Consider the following 14,238-nt stretch of genomic DNA (forward strand, 5'->3'; position numbering starts at 1 on the left):
CCCAGCCAACCACGCCCACATGTTCTGGTCCTGCCCCAACTTGTGGAGTACTGGACAGCCTTCTTCGAGGCAATGTCCAAGGTGGTGGGGGTGAGGGGGGAGCCATGCCCGAAGGTGGCGGTCTTCGGGGTTTCAGACCAGCCAGATCTCTTCCTGAGGAGGAGGGTGGACGCCCTTGCCTTTACCTCCCTGATCGCCCGCCGTAGAATCTTGTTCGGCTGGCGGTCAGCAGCACCACCCAAAGCTGCAGACTGGCTGTCTGACCTCTCGGAATCTCTCCAAATGGAGAAAATCAAATTCGCCATCCGAGGGTCAGACAACGGCTTCCACAGAACGTGGGAGCCATTCACCCAATTGTTCCGAGACCTGTTTGTGGCCAACAAACAAGCAGAAGAATAGCCAGGTAGCCAAGAAACAGGGGAGAGTAGCCAAAGCATGAGAGGGGAGATAGACCGGGAGAGGGGGGGGGGGGGGGGGACACAGCTAAATCTAAAAGGAAGGAAAGGCAAGCCCGGGGGGGGGGGGGGCAGGAGCGGGGAGAGGGGGGGTAGAGGGAAGAGACGGAACATTAGAGGAGAGCCAGGGAGGGGGAGGGCGGAGGCAGGGAAACGTTAACAAACTTAACGTCCACAGGAACAGAGAAAACGGGGAAGACGTGAGGGCCGCAGAAGCAGAAGTGCGCAGAAGCGAAACGAGACGACAACGGCAGCGAACTCTGTCTGGAGAAGCAAGGGATGACAACACCATGAACAGATGCCTACTTATGTGTGTAAATCATTTTGCCAAGTGTACAGAGCTGCTGCTGTTGACCGGGGGCATAATACCGTCCGATGGCTTCTCAGGAAAAATTAAAACGTCAGCAGCAGCAGCGACCCGTAGGGGAGTGGGGGTGAGTACTCCTTTGGGAGGGTGTGGGAAGACTGAGGCGCGTGGGGTCACATCTAGTCAATTGCTATTGTATATTCTCTTTTTGCACTATGTTAATGTTCACTCTAGTTTGCTGTTTTAGGATTACTATTTATTATGAAAAACTTTGCAAAGCTTTAATTTAAAAAAAAAAATTTTTTTTTTTTTTTTTAAAAAGGTGAATGAAAAGACTTAATGGCAACATTTGTCAAATGACCTGGCCTCGATTCAGACATACCTGGGTAAACTATCAGTCATTTTTGCTCTGTGTAAAAACTTTGCTAATCAAAGACAATGGATAAATGTGTCCATAGGTGGGTTCCCATTAATTATCATTTGTGCTCAATAATACAGCAGACCAGTGGGCTCAAAATGTAGAAATCTGATTCCCAAGCACATAGTCAATTCTGGGATTCAAGTTCATTACTAACAAAGTAAACTGCCCTGATTTACCCAGATTGTGTATATTAGAAGTTTTAAATGAGACGGCACTCAGTCCTGAAAACAAAACCACATCAAATTACAAAGCTTCACTAACAGTCACCATGAAATAGATATTACTTAAATAATTATTATTCTTTAACATAAAAGTACATATTCGTGTCAAAATGTGAAATCAGCCATAAATATTATCATTCTAAATATTCTGTTTAGAATGCACAAAAATCACCATCATAATTAACATTTATTTCAATGCATTAGGGTAACAAGCTAATTGCACTTAGGCTAGAGTGAAAGTAATCACTATTACATCAAGCTGTGAAAGACCACAATACTGATAATTGTCGCAATGATGTTAGTTTTAGCACTGTATCATACATGCTGGGAGCCCTAAAGCTTGCTGATAATTGCTTTAATTTATTTATTTGGTGCAAATCTTTTTCATCCATAGAACTAACTTGCATCATTCACCTCAGCTGAAATAATCTGAAATTCTCAAAATACAGCTTGTTTCCTTTATGAACAATCGTATTTACTACTGAAAATTAAAAGTCAAAAGCATTTTGCATACCAAATATGTTCAACTCTTCCTTTTCATGTATCTTCTAAAAATGCAGTGTTTATATTCCCCCAATTTAAAGAAACATTTATAGCTAATGTGGTTACTTACTTGAGCTCTATTAACTATAACAGTTAACTGAATGTTGGCATGCTTTTGTTTCAGATTTTGGTATGCATATCCTCCTGTAATTTGCTTAGCAACAAGAATTTGGATTATCTGATTTTTAGCCAAATATACATATTTACGTAGAATATCTTATTTTACTTAGGTTCACATCCTTATCTCATACAAGGGGAACAAGTGCAAGTAGAATGTTAAAATGTATCAGCTTGCTCATTGGTAACATTCTCAAATTTGATTGAAAAGGCCAAAGCCCAATGCAGAGACTTGAGCACAACTTCAGGCTGACAGTTTGGCAGTGCAGGAGTGTTATAATGTCAATCGTGTCAGATGAGTCATTAAACCAAGTTCCTCTGCTTGTTCAATTCAACATAAAAGATCCCATGGAACTATTCATTGAGCTGGGGAATTCTCTCAGTAGCCAATATTCATTATGTCATCTGAGCACATACCCCTGAATCGATATGGTGAAAAACATTACGGGCAGGATTCTCCAGTCTTATCCAAGGTGGGACCCGTTGAGAGCGAGAACGGAAAATTTAGCATTCAGGCCAAAACTGCATTAACTCTCAGAGGCACCAGAAAATCCCAGCCGCGCCCAAGAACGGAAGATGTCAGCCATTAAGTGTTCGTTCATCACATTGCTGTTTGTGGCATCTTTCTGTGCACAAATTTGTTGGCATAATTACAAGCCCAAGTATGGCTGGGTTCCTTAAACCCAGTACAGAATAAGATTGGCATCTCCAACGAGGGAATCAGCTAATAATTTAAACAATTCGTTATTTCAAACGTAGAAATTATGGAGAACAAGAAAGTATGGGCAGCCTGGCACTGCCATGTGGATGCCAGCCTGACACTGCCAAGGTGCCTAGGTGCACTGGCAGGGGCATTGCCAGGTTGGTACTGCCAAGGTGCCACTCTGGCATTTTTTGTACAGGTGTGATCGGGTTGGGGGTGCCCTGTGGGGGTTGGGGATCCTCCCATTATGCATTGGGGCTTGGGAGGGGTTTCGGGGGTCTCGGAGATCAGGATGCCATTTTAATTGCCGTCCCAATCTCTTGCTACACTGACAAGTTCTGGCGAGCGGAACTCCTCATGCACAAAATGGGGTTATGAGCGGCCTCGGCCACGCGCTCCCCGTTGAGGCCACTTATCAAACTCGAGTCACATTTTAAAGCCTTGTGTTTCTCACGTCCTGTATGATTTGTTAAAAGAATAAACTTCAAAATGTAACCTTTCTTGGTGAATATTCTTTCGAAGAAGTAGAACATAAAAATGTTTGCCGAATTAGTACCATATGCCAAAAATGTGCTTAATGAGATAATGGAATGATTTATCTACAATCCATAAGGCAACATTAAGCGACATTTCAATTGTTGTAACTTTATGGCATTGAGCAAGATGTTCAGGATAAAGCAGTGTTTTTCAAACTTATTTTCCGGGGACCCATTTTTACCAACCAGCCAACCTTCGGGACCCAACCCAGCCGACCTTCGTGACCCACGCCGGCCGACATTCGCGACCCACGCCGGTCGACCTTCGCGACCTACGCCGGCCGACCGGCGCAACCCACCATTTTCTCTTACCTGGTTTGTTGCTGACAAAAATGGAGGAAATTGTTTTGGGTCCCTTTGTCCCCAATGGTCCCTTTGACCCCCCCCCCGAACTTGAAAAAAAAAAGTCTGCGACCATATAAAAACAAATGCGGCCGTACTGCACATGCGCAGCTGATCATCGGGCGCATGCGTATAATTGTGCGCATGCGCACCGATGATCGGGCACGCATGCACAGTGCGGCCGAATTGATTTATCTGTTCCTGGTCATTTTGAAAGCCTCTCGAAGCCAGCATTATTAAAAGCCAGCTGCTGCGGCTGTTGCGTGCGGATTTGCGCGATCGGGAGCGCCGCGACGGATGGCTCCACGACCCTCCCGACACCCGCCCGCGACCCACCCGCGGGTGGCGCCCCCGAATTTGACAATGCCTGGGTTAAAGAACACTCCCATCTCGTAAAATAAATTACTCTATCTCCTACCTTATGTCCTCTTGATGTAGGTTGGGAGGACAAGCATGCTTGTGCGCCTCTAGAGATTTTACCACAGAATGTCACTTTGGACAGGCATAATAACTAAACTAGAGATGGAAAGTCAAAACAAAAACACTGCTGGCTAAGTATGTAACAGTACCTACCAGGAATCGGAAAATCAGTTCAGAAGAAAAATGGAGACCTACAGTGACAACCTTCCCTCCATATAAAATATACAGGAATCGATGAAGATATTGTAACTGAAAGAGAAATGGATGGGAACATTTTTTGTACAGAAAGTAATGCTAGCTTTTTTTTCTTTAATTTGGTGTTACTTTTAAATAGAAAGATTGAAGAATTCATAATTAATTGTTGACTTACAGAAAAATTAATTGTACCTAGCTGCCTATACTTTCCCAGATTAAATGTTTACTTATTTCTGATTTTTTTTTTAAACATACAACTTAGCACAAATTACAACAAAGTGGAAGGTTAACATTGCGCTTCAGTACTGAACTCGCTTTGAAACTTCAAATTCATGTTTGTACTTTGTTTTCTGGTAGTAGCATAACCTTGACCAAGAAATAATGAATTAGAAGTAAATCATTACTCCCTACAAACAGTCTGTATCCTGCAAATGCTACCTCTATCTCAACAAATGTTTTGGCAATGTAAATTACACGGAAAGGTCACAGTGATTAATTAAATTAAATAACTGCTCCTAAGATATACTGAGGACTTAGAAACCTTGCTTGGAAGTCAGACATAATCTGTCTGAAGAATGCCTTAAATCAAGCATATTTTGGCAAAGATGCAAAGGATAGTTATTAACTGCCATAAATAACAAAAGGATTCTGAAATAGACCCACAAAGTCAACAACTCTTTTCAGACACTGATATGATTTAAACCTAAATTGTGCAAATTGTAGAACAGCCAATTAAATAATCAAGTATAAACCAATCATTTCGAGCTCCCATTATCTACCCATATCATTGATTTGTTGAACTACACTGATAGTTAAATAGTTCTTTTACTTTTTTGGACAAACTTTGTAATTATCATGGCAAAGGAAAAGAGGATTTGTTTCTTCAACTTCACCAGGATTCACAAAGAACACCAAGATGAGGTTTAACACTGGGTAGCTAGGTGCAGCTCGGTTTCCTCCCAGCTGTATTGACTCCTGTATTTAAGTAAAGACTTAAGCAAAATCACATTGTGGATAGATTCCTTCTCCACCTCTCTTCACAACAGTTACAAGAAAATTCTTGTTATATTATTACAAAAGAAAAGTACTGCAGATGTTGGAAATCTGATATAACAAAAGAGAAAATGCTGGAAATACACATGAGACGGGCAGCATCTGTGGAGAGAAAAACAATTAACATTTCCTCAGTTCCAATGAAATGTCACCGACCTGAAACCTGATCCTCATTCATTCTGGTATTTTTCAGCAAAAATGTTCCGATTTCCCTGAAAATCTTGGATTCAGTTATGTTTACCAAGGAGTGGGGGAATCAAGCCAGGCCTGGGGGCGGGGGGTTGGATATCGGGAGTGGAGTCTAAGGAAGCCATGTCGGTATGAAGAAGTAAGGTCTGGTCAGGGAGATGTGGGAGTTGGGTTGGGTGGGTGGTTGGGGCTTGCGAGTCACGTCGGGGGGGCATGGGGGTGTTGGGTCGGGGAGTCCTGGGGGGGGGGGGGGGGGGGCGGTGGGGAATAGTCGGGTCAGACATTGGGTGGGGTAGGAGGGGGATCCAAATCAGGAGACCTGAAAAGGCCTGAAAGGAGAGAGGGTTTTGGGCTTGGAGTGCGTTAGAGTCAGGTTGGACCAAGAGAGAGGGGAGTGGATTGGGCTTGTTTTGGGAAAGGAGGAGGTATTCAGGAGTCGGGTCATGCCACAAGGGCAGGGGGAGGCTAATAAGGGTTGGGAAATATTGGGGATGTTGGGGGTGAGGGTTGGGAGAATAGTGGATAAATGGGGTAGGGAGTGGTGGAGTCGAGAGGGCTGGTTGAAGTCAAAGGTATAATGGGAGTGGGTCCGTTGGGATTTGGGAGGAGTTCCATAGGGGGTCAGGATGTGTCAGTCCATTATTTACCCAGAAGCTAGAAGTAATTCTAATTCTTCAAACTGTTACTGAGTAACTAATGCTGTAATACAGTCAGTACCATTGGAGGTTTCCAATCTAAATAGCATTTTCAAATGATTTGAACTTCCTGGGCAATTGCCGTGCAATCCTTAACTGGGTGGGGGGTTGCTCCTCAGCACATCTTTGGGGTCCCCCCCAGATACACTGCCCTGGAGCCGAGAAAATACAGCCCACAATGTTTGTACCACTCTTTTTTCCCATTCCCTGATTGGTAATGGAACATTGTAGAAAATATAAATTGTCTTATTTATGCGGCCAGAAGTAAAGATTTTTTGAAAAGAGAAGCGTTATGTAGTTTCATTCATTAAGAAAAGAAAATAAAAGACACACAATGACAAAAGCTACACAGTGAATGGCATCTTACACTGGGTCTTTGTCTTGTGAATGTTCCGGAGGATGATGGAACAAAGCATGTGGGTAAAGTTACATTTGTTAGCTTCAAATGATAGCAGCCTTCACATTTTGCAAGAATGCCAAGTGTTGATTGGGAAATTTTATTTTACTTCCCATATGACCAACTGTTCCTCCCCTCTTACAAAGTAAGTAATTTCTTTTTAAGCTAAAATATTCAACAAATGAATTGGCTCAAACCTCCAAATGACAAAATAAAATTCAAGATTCTGTGTTTCGGGCCAAAAGAACTGCAGGAAAGAATCAGGGATGTTCTCAAATGAAGAACGATTAAAATCTTACTTTCATCATACAGACACCCCTCATACATTGTGGGGGCCATAATTTAGTTAAAAGACGAGCACTAACTTTTGGTATCAAATAGATTTGCTGAAAACGTTGTTTTTAGCATCGTTCAATGTAAATGGTAATGTCTTGCACACGCAGCCAGGTTTACTGGCAAAACTACACAATGGAGCTTACAATCATTTAGTCATTTCAATATGTCCCGTTTTATCAGCTAAGTTACCCAAGATAGTCTTCTTCCCATGTAAAACCCTGGAACTCCTGAAGTAAGAAAACATTCTGTGCATACCAACACAATTAAACATAGAATTAGATTTCTTTTTAAACATGGAAACAGTACATTCAGCTCTCAGTGTAAGTGAAATACACAGCCTCACAACTTTGTAGCGATTTCTTGTGCCTATTCTAAATCTCTTCAAATCACCTCACCAAAATAAAGAAAGATGGATAAAGAGGAAGTACAAGAACATCCTAAATCAAATTGAATTTTGTAGCTCTGGCTCCTCAAGCATTGGAAACAGTCCGTTTCTACCTACCTCATCAATGTTTTCATAATTTAAAAAAAAATTCTATTGTATTGCCTCATAATCCACATTGTTGCACCAAATAAAGACCCAATTTTTCAAAATCTTTCTTTGTATTTGTACTTCCTCAAATCAGATAGCATCCCAGTGAATGAGTTGTATTCAATCTAAATCTTCAAAATCCTTCCTAAAGTGTGTATTCCAATAATCTCTCCAGATAAATGGAAGGCAGGATTAAAAAAAAAACAAGAACCTCTTAAACCAAATGAAATTGAGAGACGACTTAGAGAAATCTTGAACAAGTCCAAGAACGCCTCTGTCCACATGTTATTATTTAAAAGCTACTCTAACTCAAGGATAAAACTCAAATATCCTACATAGGTCACATAGCTGTAGGGCACGATTCACTCACAACATTTCTATTGGTTTCAGGCGCGTTTAGCAAGGTGATTCTCGGCGGCTGCAAGAAAAGTTTCCTCGCAGATCGGGCGCCATTTTATCGTTGCCCTGGTCTCTATCCTCCCCCAACCTTAGGGGCCCCGGGAACACCCCCTCAACCAGGTAAGGCATCCCGTGCCCAATCTCTGGCATTGCAAACCAGGCATCATTTCAGTGCCCCTGCCAGCCTGTGGGCACTGCCAGAGTGCAAGGCTGGCAGTTCCAAGATGCCTGGTTTCCAGGGGTGTGCCAGGGTGCCACCCTACCCTGTCCCCAACCACTCAGGGGTCTCCCATGGCCTGAGAGACCTTCTCCCCCATGTGCTGCTACGCCACGTCCACATTTGTGTAGACCAGTACTGATCGGTGCCCTGGCGAGGCCTCGCAGGTGCGGCTGTTGAGTCCCAGGCACTGGGAGAATCAGGCAAACATATATTTAAATGAGATGTATGACTCATTTAAATATGCTGATCGGGGTCAAGCCCAGTGAGGGCAAGATCCAGATCGCGACTTCTTGTGAGATTCCATTGGATCACCCAAGACATTTCAAGCATCGCAATTCTCGCAAGAGGCCTCTCGTGAGATTCAACAGCCTTGTCCCGACACCAAGATGGGAGCGAAGAAGCTGCTGAATCATGCCGGTAATATTTGTCTAAAAGAGCGATGAGGTCATGAGAAATTAAACATGACAGACTGTGCCAAGATTGATACATAAATCTGTAATCAGAATCCTCGATCCTCGGTATAATAGAGATGTTTACCTACTTGGCTGGTAAGAGATTTTAATTTGTGTTACATTGCTGCTATGAAGTTAGATTTAGCTCATAAAGCGTCAACTCCTAGAGAAAGGTACTTTCTGGAATGTTTAGAACAAATTAGTTTAAATACCAGACTAATGGGCCATCTCAGATGTGTGTCATTTCATTAATTTTGAGATAATGCTCATTGAGCACATTCCCACCTTCATTGTTAGCAACACATTCATTTAATAAACTCGGTGTGGGAGGTGTGGAATGGTTGCATAGCTAAACAGAAAATACAGTTGCCATAGCTTCCACGCCAAAAGGGAATGTTTCTCATTCAGAATGGTAACTTTGATTGGCAGCTCAATGAGGTAATCGCCAACACAAGGAGCGAAGGGAGAGGTTGCCTTCATGTATCAATTTCTCTCTGGACAAGTTGAAACTGCAACTGCATGAGACATAGCAAGATCTCACTTTCAAAGGTTATTACCAGTCAGTTCAAGGATTATAAAATGATTTTAGCTCATAAAATCGGGCAAAACTGCATATTTCTATGAAAGAAGGGTAATTTGGAATTAGGCAAATTGTGCTACAAAAAGCAATACTTTTTTTCCATTTGTGTTTTTCAGGTAAAATGAACCAGTTTACTGGTTTACACTCGGGTTTTCAGCTCACTTTACAAAAAGGAAGGTGACAACATATAGAACGGGCTGCAGGCACATGTATTGTCCTGCAACTCTGGTTTGATGTATTCCTGGAGAGTTGATCACAAATATGAACATATAACATTTTACCACATGGGAGCACTACCCAGTTGAAAGTAAGGGTTTCTGGTGAAATCAAACCTGAGGTGATTTGATTTATTGGCACGTCTAATGAGGTACAGTGAAAAGTATTGTTCTGCGTACAGTCCTGGCCGATCGCTCCATAGATAAATACAGAAAACATGCAATAATAATTGCTAATTATAGAACATACTATAATAATGGTTGTAAAAGATATAGGGGGGATTCTCCAATATGGAGCCCAAGTGTTCGCGTCGTCGTGAACGCCGTCGCGTTTCACGACGGCGCGAACCGGGCCCGGGTACAACCTATTCTGTCCCCCACAGGGGGCAAGCACGGCATTGGAGCGGTTCATGCCGCTCCAACCTCCTTTCCCGGCGCCAAATGGCCGCCGCGCCAACCCGCGCATGCGCAGTTGGACCACGCCAACCTGCGCATGCGCGGGGGACTTCTTTAGCGCGCCAGCCCCGACTCAACATGACATCGGTGTTCAGGGGCCGGCCATGCCAGAAAGTAGGCCCAAGGTGGGAAGAGGCCAGCCCGCCGATTGGTGGGCCCCGATCACGGGCCAGACCCCATCGGAGGTCCCCCCCTCCGGTGAAGGAGCCCCCCTCCCCCACAGGCCGACCCCCGGCCGTTTGCGCAGCGTTCCCGCCGGCAGCGACCAGGGGTAAACGGCACCGGCGGGACTCTGTCGTATCAGCACGGCTGCTCGGCCCATCCGGGGGCGATTCTCCGGCCCAGCGCGGGGCTCGGAGAATCGCCCCCATAGTAAGAGGATCTGCAGGGAAGAGTGGAGAGTCGCCATGCTCTGGCGCCAATTTGGAGAAAAACATTTTTAAATCCAGCTGCAGCCTTTTGGTTTTTTTTCCCCTTTTTTGATCTTAGTCCTGCATCACTGCCGTTGGCTTCTCCTTTCTCTTGTTTATCCTCCTCCTCTCCTCCAGCTGCTGCTTTGGACATCTCCAGGTGTTTTCTCCCTGTTCCTGGCTCCTCCGCTGCCGCTTCTCCGGCCCCGGGGCCTGGCCTGCTGCTGCGGGAAGCTGGGCCGCTTCCATGGCGAGTGAAGATGTTACAAGTGGCCTCACTCTTTTGGCCGCTGCGTCTCGCCTCCTTCCATCGTATCCGGGTCTCGTTGTGCCAAACCTACCTCTGTCCTACTGGACTGTCTCCCCGCTGGCACCAACACCAGCAACCACGCGGGCCTGCTATTGCCCCATCCCCAGCCTTTCCAAAACCATCCGCCATGAATCCCGCTCTATATAAATCTGAAAACAAACTGAGCCAGATACACCAGGAAGATCAAAAGTGTCAGCTAACCCCAGCCCCACTTTGGACTGACCTAGTTCTCCCAGCCTCACTGGTGGTAGGGGTGCTGCAATTAACTTCAGCCCGCTTGGGATAGGAAAAGAAACTATCAGCTCAAGATCCATTCCCAATCTCTAGCCATGTCTTTAAAAACAAAAGCTACTATGCTCATCATAAGTTTGAGACACAGTTTGATTAAATTTTCCTGTGGCAACATTTCTTCAGGCGAATGCCATTATAGGAGATGACCATAAAAAGGTGATACTCCTGACCGGTTGTGGGGCCTATCATGATATGCAGACACACACATAATGATATACAGACAAACAGCTAATGGACATAGAGAACAGGACATGACCAATAAGCAGGCAGGACACTCAGGGGTGGGATCTGACTATAAAAGACACGAGGCACTCACACTCCGCCTCTTTCCACTGATGAACATCTAGAGAGTCAGTCAAGGGTGTTGTTACAATCTCACACCTCCACCACGTGGCTAAGAGCTAGTCTGATTCAGTCAGGCAGAGTAACCACACTTAAGTTAGCAGAGAGTCGAACTCACAGAGAACTGTGCTAACTGTGCCATTAGTTCAATAAACCTGATTGAACTAACTTCAAGGTCTGGAGTATCTTTCTGATCTAAGATGCATCCAGTTGCAGCCAGTGTTAGACCAGTGTACCTAACACGACAGGGCCCCCATCTTTAGCGTCATCAAAGGTCTGACCTAATCTGTGGCCCCAGTCCAAAGATGTGCAGGTGTATTGGCCATTTTAAATTGTCCTTTAGTGTCCAGGGATGTGCAGGTTAAATGGGGTTATGGGGTTGCAGGGATAAGCCAGGAAAGTTGGCCTAGGTAGAGTACACTTTCAGAGGGTCAGTGCAGACTCAATGGGCTGAATGGACGGTAGCAATTCTATGGCTCTATTCTATCTCTCAGTTTCATCTTCTATTTCTCTACTGCACCCCCCAATCAATCATCTAGTAACCTACACCTATGGGTAGAGGTTAATGATTGAATATTTACTTTTTATTAGAAGTTTTCAAGATTTTATTTTATTTTTCTCTGCTACTGTCAGGCCAGCAACATCCAGCATTTCGAGTTAAATGTTTAAATTTAAATGATTCAAGAACATTCATTGCTTTTATGAATTATTTTGACAATTTGTAAGCCAAGCATGCATCAGATCAGACTCTAATGTATATGAAATTTTTGTATTTATTTAGTGCAATGCAGACTTGTTCTGCTGAGCACCTTTATTAAGTCATGGGCAGACAACGGGGCAGCACGGTAGCCTTGTGGATAGCACAATTGCTTCACAGCTCCAGGGTCCCAGGTTCGATTCCAGCTTGGGTCACTGTCTGTGCGGAGTCTGCACATGCTCCCCGTGTGTGCGTGGGTTTCCTCCGGGTGCTCCGGTTTCCTCCCACAGTCCAAAGTTGTGCAGGTTAGGTGGATTGGCCATGATAAATTGCCCTTAGTGTCCAAAATTGCCCTTAGTGTTGGGTGGGGTTACTGGGTTATGGGGATAGGGTGTTGACCTTGGGTAGGGTGCTCGTTCCAAGAGCCGGTGCAGACTCGATGGGCCGAATGGCCTCCTTCTGCACTGTAAATTCTATGAAATTCTATGAAACAGAGGTTGACAATTTGATCAGTAATTCATACTGAGCTCTGGTCTAAAGTTAAATATTATCCTTTGCTCAAGGATATTTTCTTTCTTTATTTTTCTTTGAATATCCTGGCCATTTACAAATATTTCTAAATAGGTTTTCTAACCATGAAGGATGCTTTATTTTAACTGATAGTATTGTATTCCGAGATAAATCACAGTCATCAAGCTTTTTATAGTTCATTGCTTTCTGTGTAACTTTATAAATCTGTGTGCTACATAAAATATGGTATTATTAATGCGCTAAATTGGAGACATAAGCATTAACAAAGTTAAGTTATTGTAATACAGTACAACTCACTTTTTTAAAAGCTCTCAGGCAAACCCAGCATTTAACTCCCTAATTCTATTCATCATCATGGGGAACAAAGTAACATGAAAGATCAACCACTTTTTCGTTTTTTGATCTCCTAAAAAAAATGAGTATTTAGAAAGAATATAGATGGGTCGAAGTGGATGCTGTGTTCTGTATGTTCAATGGTCATCGTTTGTGTCACTCACTGTCTGTCTGTGCACCTTCATATACTTGTGTGTATATTATGACACTCCGGTCCTGTTTTACCTTCCTTTTGCTAGCCCTTGTCTCGCCCTCCTGTCCGCCTTTCTCACCCTCATTTACCTTGCTTCGCTCCCCCCCATTGCATTGAGAGATGGAACGAGCCCGGGAATGAGTCAGCACATTCCCGCGCAGTGCACCAAACACGTGTGTACAGTTTGTGATCTTTTTGTCTCTGTTTGCGGTCTGCCCGCTGCTCTTTGTTCCTATTCTTCCTTTCTTTTCCATCCCCGTCGCTTTCATGATGGCCGTTGTGGCTGTCCCTCCCCCAGTTTGTTCGCTCTAACGAACTCCTCAGTTGCTGCTGGGGTGTTAAAAAACAGCTCACTCTCCTCAAATGTTACCCAGAGTTTGGCCAGGAAGAACATCCCAAATTTCACATTACTTTTGTAGAGTTCTGATTTGGCTCTGTTGAATTCAGCCCTTCTTTTGGCCAGGTCCGCCCCAATGTCCTGGCATACCCTTATGATCTTCCCTTCCCACGTGCTCGATTTCGTCTGCTGGGCTCACTTTAGGATTTTTTCCCGGTCTTGGAACCGTGCAGCTTCACGATAATCGCTCTGGGCTGCTCCCCGGCTTCGGGCCTGGGTCGGAGCGACCTGTGTGCCCTGTCAATTTCTGGGGGGTTTGGAAATTTCTCCCTTCCCACTAGCTTGCCCAGCATTTGGGTGACATAGCTTGCTGGGTGTCTCTGCCCTCCATCCCCTCTGGCAGACCCACTATTTTAACATTCTGCCATCTGGACACATTTTCCTGGTCCTCCACTTTCCCTCTTAGGCTCCCCTGGGTCGTTACCAGCCTTTTCACCTCGGTTTCCTGAGTTACCATCCTGTCGCTCTGGTCCGAGGCGGCCCTCTCCAACTCCTGAATCGTTTTCTCCTGCGCCTCCATCTTCCTTTTCAGGCCAGCGATGGTTCGCTGCATTTTGTTTGTTTTCTCCGCCAGCATCTCCTTCATCATTGCGTGGAGCTCCGTCCTGAGTGCCTCCTTCATGGCGTTTATCTCCGTTTTTATCTCCTCCTTTGTGGCATTTATTTCCGTGTTCGGCACGCTTCTCCATTTCTCCCCCTCTGCGCGCGGGGGGGGGGGCGGGGTGTGTCCTGTTCCTGCTCTGCTACTCGGCTCGCCAGCGTTTCCGCTTCCTGGTTCACCTGAACCTCAGTCTCGCCTCGTGGGGTCGTCAGCCTGCGAGGCCTCAGCTCCTGCCTTTTTCCTTCGCCTTCGCTGCTGCTTCACATCTGCAAATCTCGCCGTCCCCCCGATTTATTATTATTTGCAGGCCTATTTCTGTTATGTGCCTTTCTCTTTTTACTGGGTTTTG

At 44.7% G+C, this 14,238-nt stretch overlaps 1 protein-coding gene across 12 annotated transcripts in view; it reads right to left on the reverse strand.

The window, feature by feature from the left end:
- stk33 (serine/threonine kinase 33) overlaps positions 1-14,238 on the reverse strand; it is a 244,685-nt gene that overhangs the window by 170,730 nt on the left and 59,717 nt on the right. Inside the window, exon 1 of one of the 12 annotated variants that reach the window (XM_072466458.1) lies at positions 4,219-4,259. The exons of the other annotated variants lie outside the window; for them this stretch is intronic. The gene's annotated coding sequence lies outside the window, so the exon portion shown is untranslated. Of the gene's footprint in view, positions 1-4,218; positions 4,260-14,238 lie in introns of those variants that run through there. 12 annotated transcript variants of the gene reach the window in all.

This window comes from Scyliorhinus torazame, chromosome 10, assembly GCF_047496885.1.
Source record: "Scyliorhinus torazame isolate Kashiwa2021f chromosome 10, sScyTor2.1, whole genome shotgun sequence".
Taxonomy (NCBI): domain Eukaryota; kingdom Metazoa; phylum Chordata; class Chondrichthyes; order Carcharhiniformes; family Scyliorhinidae; genus Scyliorhinus; species Scyliorhinus torazame.